The 8726-nt window shown below is 35.4% G+C and overlaps 1 pseudogene; it reads right to left on the minus strand.

Annotated features, from left to right (window-relative positions):
- Nucleotides 1-584: 584 nt before the first annotated feature.
- LOC105060941 (protein EXORDIUM-like 3) lies at nt 585-1284 on the minus strand (annotated as a pseudogene).
- Nucleotides 1285-8726: the final 7442 nt, after the last annotated feature.

Below are 8726 nucleotides of genomic sequence, written 5' to 3' on the forward strand. Positions count from 1 at the left end.
GAACGTAGATTAAACTTTTTAAGTTTGGATATATACTTTAAAATTATTAATATTTTTATTCTACTTTTATGGTAGAAAACAGGAAGACCCAAATTAATTATATGTACAAAAAGATGCAAATGATGCATTTACATTATACAGGTAGATAAGATGAGAAGGAAAATCAAAAAAATTCATAATAGGGGATGCGGGATAGATGGTGCTAATTATTGGTGGTATTTAGTTTAGAAATTTCTATGTTACAATGAAAAGATGATGCCAATTAGAATCTATAACTTAAAAACTTTTGAAAATCAGATCGATAGCAAGCTTGCATATAGGGCTGGAAATGGGCCGGGCTAGGCCGAGCCACACGCCTACTCGAGTCCGGCCCGAAATTTTTTTTTTTTTTGGACTTTGAGCCAAGTTTAGGCCCAAAAATCTTTTGAAAGTTAAAGCCCGAGGCAGGCGCGAGCCCGAGCCCAGTCCAAACCCAATCGGGCCAGCCCGAGCCCAAGCTCAAGATGTGGCCCAAACCCCTCCCTCTCCTCCCTCTCTCAAAACTTCCACCCATCTCGTGTGATCCTTTCTGATCGAAACTTCCTTTATCTTCTGTTGTAGAGGTCGTCGATCTCCATCGAAAAGCTAGGGTCCCCCCGGCATACCAGGCATTCACAAGCAGGTTCGACGCCATCTCCACCAGCTTGTGCGCCACCACACTCACCATCCCGTCCACCTCCATGTCCCCATTCGACAACCGCCCCACCGAGTGAGCCCTCAGGATGTAGTCTGGCACGACGAAGGGGTAGGCATAGATCCCTGGGCATCTGGTGGGGGAGTTGCCGACCCAGACGTAGGGAAGAGGGTGTAGCCAACGATGGAGGAGAGGTGAAGTAGTGGAAGCCGCAGAAGTCCTGGGCAGTGACGTCGAAGGAGGTAGAGGCCGCTGCGAGGGTTGACGGGGAGAGGGTGGGTATGAGCGGTGATGGCGGTGCAGATGATGGACTGGATAGAGAGACGGGTGAGGGATTTCTCATGGGAGTAGCAGCGGTCATTATTCTCGATGCCGAGGAAGACGTTGCGGGAGACGTTGGCGCCAGCCTGGTTGGTGTAGAGATGAATGGTGCACCACCAAGCAGAGACGGAGGGGGAGGGGATGGTGGTGGGGTCAGGCGAGAAGATGGAGCAGAGGAAGGCGCAGAGGATGTGCTTCTAAGCGGGGGTCCAGGCACTATACCAAATAGGGTGGACGATGATGTTGGCGGTGAGGATGGAGATGAGCAAGAGATAGGGTCCAGGCACCATCGCAGAGAGGGAGAGGAGCAGGAGAGCCTTTGCTTGGAGGCTGCCACTGTTGGTCCGCCGCACGGAAGGCCACGAAGGAGGAGAAGATGGCTTGGAGGGAGAATTAGAGAAGCTTCTCAAAGAAGAACAGACTCTTGATCGTGTGAACTGCGGACAGGGCAAGTCATGGGGGCCAGGCCGAACTTTGGGCCAAGTTTCAGGCTCGGGCTCGGGCCGGGCCAAAGGTCTGTCCGAGTCTGACCCGAAAGTAAAATGAGCCCTATTTTTTGGTCCAAGTCTAATCTGAATTGTTTCGAACTGAGTCCAAAGCCGGTCCGATCCGATGGGTCTCGGGCCGGCTCAAGCCTGCCGGCTCAAGCCCACTTTCAGTCCTACTTGCATGGATTGAGAAATACGAGCACACTATCCTAAGAATCTCCCTATATGCAAGTCTGTCGTGATTTTTTCTGCAAGGTGTAACAATCCAACTCAGCCAGATGTTCTAACAAGCACAATCGCTAAAAGGTTTGACCCGAAAGACTACATCAGTCGCCCAAAAAAGAAAAAACAAAGTAGAAGAAGAAAGTAGAAAAGCAGTGCACCTTGGAAGGAGTTTCTATCTCAAAATAGCCTCGAACTATAGTAGAAAGCATAAAGACATGAGCAGATATGGTGTGTTTAGATGTCCTAGGGCACTAGACCCAGAACATATTTGTAGATTTTGTCTGGATGACTGAGACGATGCTAAGGTTCCAAAGTTATATGATGTTTCGGAAACACTATAACCCTTCAGAAACATTTAAAAAGAATATTTGCAAACCATGTTGAAGTAGAGTTTCCATCTTAGAATGGTCTTAGACTACAGCAAAGAGCACCAAAATGGGACTAGAAATGGTATGTTCAGATATCCTAAGGTGCTGGACTTAGAGCCAAGTTGTGGACTCTATTTAGATGTCCGAGGAGATGCTAAGGTTTTGAGGTTATATAATAGTTTGGAAATACCATAACTTTCATAAATCTAAGGAACATTTGCAAAGCATCATAATATTTTGGAAGGAAGTATCTAGTTAAAAGCATATGTGGTGCGTGTCACATGCCGCCTTGCCACATGACGTGGGTGTGGTCACTCATGGGATGGGATTTTCATTTAAGCAAGAGGACTTGCTTTCACATTTTCAATATGAGACTAGAAAAGAAAGGTGTTTTAAAAGCTTTTGAACCAAATAAAATTTAGGAGATAAGGTTGGCTTTATTTTTGAAATTCAAATTTTTTAAAATAAAAACTCCAACAATAATCTCTTACAAAAGATTTAAATTTTGAAGAAATATAAAGAAGAATGTCTTGGCAACTTATACTATACAATGGGTGAGGTATCGTATAGATCTAAATCTCACTTAATATTGATTGTATCCATATAAAGAAACTATAGTAGATTAAATCTTAAACTAGATCATTTGACTTAGACTTCTACTTACCATGCACACAATATGGAACAATTGGGTCTTTATGAAGTCAGTGCCAATTAAAGGCCTTACGTATAGTGTTTTAATTTTTTATGAGAATTTGTTAAATTTAGCCCAAACACCTAGTTGTAATCTGTATGGTAATTCTTATATATAGAAGTCCTCCAAGCATATTGTGATCTAATATCCAACAAATTTTCTATCTGGGACTCACTAAGAGTATAACTCAATATTTTCAATTTACTTTGTTACTGATATGAGCACTCATCGTAGAGATAAGATGAGATTTATTTCAAGAATGTACGCTAGCATAATTACTCAATTAGCTTTATTTCCGCTACACTATACCTCTTTCATGAAATCTCCAATTATAAAGGTTGGATATCCACTGTCAGTAATTAAGTAGTGAGCTTAAGACCCATCCCTCTTAATGATTCTAAGACTCCACTCTTAGATAAACCTTTTATTAATTGATCTAATATATTTTTTTGAGACTTAACAAATTCTAATGAAACGGCATTACTTTTTTTGAGTTGTTTTATAAATTAATGATCAATCCTAATATGCCAGTTCATTTGTTTATTATTACTCTTTTGATTAATCAATTCTATCATGGTCTTATTTATTATCAATATTGAATGAATATGGCCGAAACTAGCTTAGCTAATGATGCTAGCTTTGACATAATTTATTAATCCACTTTATCTTAATATAGGTAGTATCCAAAGCAATCAACTTAGTCTCTATGGTGTTCCATAATATAATAGTTTATCTACAAGATTTTAAAGCTACAGCAGCACCATTGAGAAGAAAAGATATTCGATGGTTGATTTTAGATCAAGAGAATCAGTGATCTAGTTCACATCACCATAACCCTCAACCACCTTAGAGAATCTAGTGTATAAGAGAGAGAGAGAGAGAGGGTTCTATTAATATATTAGAATACCCTTTCAATGGTTGTTCAAATAGATTGAATTGGATTTTGGATATATTTATTTAATCTCCTTATAGCAGGCAATATTAGGTCTTGTCCTATTTGTCGTATATAGGTTAGGCTGTACAATTTGAGAGTATCTAATTTGATCAACTAGTTCACCTAAATTTTTCTTAAGATGAATAATTGAATCATATGAAGTACAAACAGATTTCTGATTAGAGTAACTAAATTTTTCAGTTATTTTCTTGATGGAATGAACGAGAAAGTGCGCTATCCTTTAGGGGTTCTGATCAGCTTTATTCTTAGGATAATATCAGTTTCACCTAAGTCTCTTCTATCAAAGTAATTTGAAAGAAATTATTTAATTTGAGATATGATTTTAGAAGTTCCAATGATTAAATTAATATTGATGTACAAACAAAGGATTATATAATCATCACTGATAATTTTAGAATAGACATACGTATCATGATCATTGACAGGGAAACCAAATGATATGATGGTTTTATCAAACTTTTCATGCCATTATTTATGTGCCTATTTTAGATCATATAGGAACTTAACAAGTTTATGGACTTTGTTTTTTTATCCCTTTATAATAAATCCTTTAGGCTGTTCCATATAGATCTCTATGGTTAAATTTTTATTTAGAAATATAGTCTTCACATCTATTTGATGAATGATTAACTTATAGATTAAAGTAATGGCACGGAGTTCAAGGATTATAATTCTAGCTATGAGAGCATATATAGGTATCAAAGAAATCTAAAATTCTTTTCTTGTTATACCTTTTAGCTTCTAATCTAATCTTATACTTTTCTATTGATCCATTAAGTCTAAGTTTTCTACAGAACATTTACTTATATCCTAATAGTTTACTGCTTGGAGGAAGATTAGTAAGGATCCAAATCTGGTTTTGGATTATTGACTTGAACTCAGAGTTTATAGCTTATTTCTAGAAAGAGGTATCAGGCGAAGATATTGTCTTACACGAGTGGAAGGTTCACCATCAACCAAGAATGTAAAGAATCATTGATCAAGATCCTTTTTCTTCCTTGTCTTTGTGTTTCTTCTATGTTCAAATGGTCCTTGATTAAGGTTAGACCTTTTTCTCTTTCTCAAATTACAAGAAACCTCTTTTTCAACAAGGCTAGGGTTTGTAGATTCTGATTGAAATTGATTTGGGACTTGATTTCTAAAATGAAAGACATTTTCAAAATAAGTTAGTATCTCTAGCCTTGATGTGAGTATTATTAGATATGCTATTTATATCAAAGTTTATTATTAGAAGCCTATTGGTGCTACCATCCAAGGCATATTCTACAAAGATTGCATCTATGGTTTTAGCGTCATTTTTTTTTTAGATTCAAGTATACCTACTTTAGCTAGACAACCCTATATTTTGAAGTAATCTAACTTAAGAGTTCTATCTTTCTACAATTTAAAGGATGTCTTAATACTATCTTTAGAAGGTATTCTATTTAGGATGTAACAAAATGCTAAAAGAGCATCTCTCTATAAGTTTTGAAGTGTACCTAAACTAATTAATAGTGAGTCAACCAAGTCTATTAGGGTATGGGCTTTCCATTACACTATGCCATAGGATTATGGAGAGTGAGTTACCTCATGAATGATCCCATGTTGTTGATATAGAATAGGATCATTTCTTTTGAGATACATTCTCCATCTCAATCAAACTTAGATCTTTTAAGGATTCTTTCAGTTTGGGTTTCAACTTTAGCCTTAAAGATTTTAAACCTATCTAAGATTCATACTTAGATTTGATCAAATATGTACAATGATACGGTGAGAAATCATCAATGAATGTAATGAAGTAATGATTTTTCATTTGAGTTGGCAATTTGGTAGAGTAAGAAATCACTATGAATGAGGTTAAGAAGGTTAGAACTTTTATTAACTGATTTAAAAGGTTTCTGGTAGTTTTGTCTTAAATACAGATTTCACATCTAACCTATTTATTGATATGGATCATAAGAATCAAGTTTAAGTTAGTCATGTAATGAATTCTATCAAAGTTTACCCGACCAAGCCTACCATACCAAGCAGTAGATTCAAGATTTAGAAGAAAAGAATAATCTCTATTAGAATCTTTAGGAATTATACTTAATTTGAAAATATTTTTAGATGAAAAGCTTGTTCCAACTAACTCATTATTACGAGTGATTATAAATTTATTTGATTCTACTATAATTTTATAGCTTTTAAATATAAGAAGAGATCTACTGATTAGATTTTTCTTAATATTAGAGATGTACAGTACTTCATGAAGGATTAAGATTTTTTTAGATATTATCTTCCATTCTACTTGACCTCTTCCTAAACATGCATGTTTATATTGGTCACTCCCAATTCTCTATTTTTCAGGAATTAAATAGATAAGCTGCAATGCTTGGACATAATTCTGCCTCCAGGGCATCCTATAGTTTTTTACTCAAATTGGTAGGAAGATACAAATCATACAAAGAATCACAATGGATAGTAAGGATCCAATGGTGGTAGGGGAAATCAATCTCTTTAGGAATTTTTATATGGGGGTTATAGGATTCAAAATCTTGAGGACTAGGAGAAGAAGAAGGTTGAAAAGTTGATCTAAAGGATCGTCTAAGATTAGAGAACTTTATGATAGAGATCAACCATGATACGATGAGCTAATATTTTACTTGATTTTGCCATCTTCTAAAAAAGGATCTGCTCTCAGATTTGATTGCATAATAATCATCGAAAGAAGTTATTTATAAATTTTGATCGATTAATTGGTTTTACAAACATAAGTTTCAAGATGTCCAGCCTTATATGTTTAAATTGTTATTTGATGGCTTCTAATAATATAATGCCAATTTTTAAAATAAGTTCAATAAAGAACAATAATAGCAGCAAAAAATAATTGTATTGTAACAAATAAAAAGCTTTGATTTTTGCATGGTTTTCAGAACAGCATGCTATAAGAAATATAAAAATTAATGATGCATTTTTGCCGGTGGATATAGAAAAGGTTTTCAGTGGATTTCCACACTTTTTTCTCGTGGTTCGACTGTTGCTAATTATATTATTTCTTGTAGTGTAGTAATTTCTCTACAGTTTTTAAAGCTGTAGCAAATTTTTGCATAGTTTCTGCATAAATTTTAAATTTGTAAAAAATCGATTTTGCACTATTTTCATAGCAACATAAAATTCTTAAAAGATGAATTCTTGTAAAGAAATCAACTTTCTAATTCTTATGAAATCAAAGCAGATTTGATTCTAAGTGATAAAAGCAAATATAATAAGCAACCAATAGCAATTTCTAGTTTCATCAAGATCATATTTTTAGACTTTTGGTAGTACCAGCCTTGAAATTGCTATATTAAATGAAAAGATAAATTCAATTAGAATCTATAACTAGAAATTTTTTAAAAATCATATTAATAGTAAGATTGTCTGGATTGCGGCATAGGAGAACACTGCCCGAAAAATGTGAGTCGCCATCTATATGTGGGTCTATAATGATCTCATCCTCAAGACAGAATAACCTAACTCAACCCGATCATTTAGCAGGCACAATTGCTGGAAGGCTTAGGTTCGACTCGAAGGACTCGTTCAATCGTCTAGAAAAAGTAGCAAAAAAATAGAGTCGTGTGATCGCTAGGCACTTTTCTCAAAGCTCGACTTGGGCTTTATATGATGGGATTTCAATTTAAGCAATAGGACTTGCTTTTGTATATTTGAAGTAAGACTAAAAGGAAAGATATCTTAATAGCTTTTGAACCGCTTAAAATTATGGGGTAAGATTGATTTATTTTTGAAATTTAAATTTTGCAAATTAAAACTCCCACACTAACTTTCCCCGAAAATAAAAAGGGTAGGTTAGTTATTGTGTGATGGCTTGTAACACCGTAGATTGTTAGAATACATATATTTTCTTTTATCACCCACTTTTGAATTCAAGCGAGCAAACCCTCTAAAGTTATCAACTTACTTGCCAGACATTGAATTACATAAAATGAATTCTTTGTAGATTAAGTTGTATACAATTGAATAATGTGCTTGTTGGATTCAAGTGGTGCTTGAACCATTTTAATGAAGTCAAAGTTGAGCAATATTTTGGCTTCACTCGTGTCAAACGTCCATATATTGCCATATCTATATATTTATTTTGCATAACAACAAAAGGAAACAGGAAGCCTACCGTCAGTGGCTAGCTACAGATTACATTGTTTATTTGTAATCCGTGGACATTTCTTAATTAAGTCGTATAAAATAGTAAAAACTCGCGGACAATTGAAACATTCATCAATGCTTTGAGAAACAGAATAATTCAGGGAGTTGCATGGTTTGAAATGGACCTCCATTATATATAAACAACTCAGATAGGAACCGCCGTGCAAGGTTGTGTAGGGTATAACCATGGAGCTCCTACTCACTAATCATTATATATAAATGTTAAAATAGTTCCATCAATCCTCTTCTACGGTCGCAAACACAACCCACTGTAATCTCTGTTTTCCTATGTCTTAAAGAGAAGAGCAGGAGATACACATCAGTAGAAGCGAATACGTCATAATACTACTGCAATTAAAACGGCTCAATCAAGACGTTATTATTTATAGTAATTTTTTTTTTTTTTCTTTTGGTAACAAGTACACAATTTTGTTGATACACTCATCTTAAAGAAGTGGGATATGTATGTATCATTTCAAGTAATAAAAATGATTAATAGAATAGGAAAAAAAAAAATCTGATTCATGAATATGCCAATTAATAATGGATCCACTGCCATGAAAACTCATCTTTCCATTTGCATCGTAGCCAATGACAGTATGTAATCAATTGCCATCATTATATTCCTTCCATCAAGGCCCATTCTATTTTAACCAATTCTGTGCGAAAGCTAAAACAAGAGCGTATTGAAACAGAATACCCCTCCCCTCTTTCTAGGAACCCACGCATCGAACATGTTCCAATAAGGTGTCCAGAAACAACGGCAACACTAGATACCAGCATCGAGAGTAAAGTTACCGTCAAGCCAATAATTCTCAGCTCTCGCCTCTCAAAAAATGCATTA

Source organism: Elaeis guineensis, chromosome 13 (genome assembly GCF_000442705.2).
Source record: "Elaeis guineensis isolate ETL-2024a chromosome 13, EG11, whole genome shotgun sequence".
NCBI lineage: Eukaryota > Viridiplantae > Streptophyta > Magnoliopsida > Arecales > Arecaceae > Elaeis > Elaeis guineensis.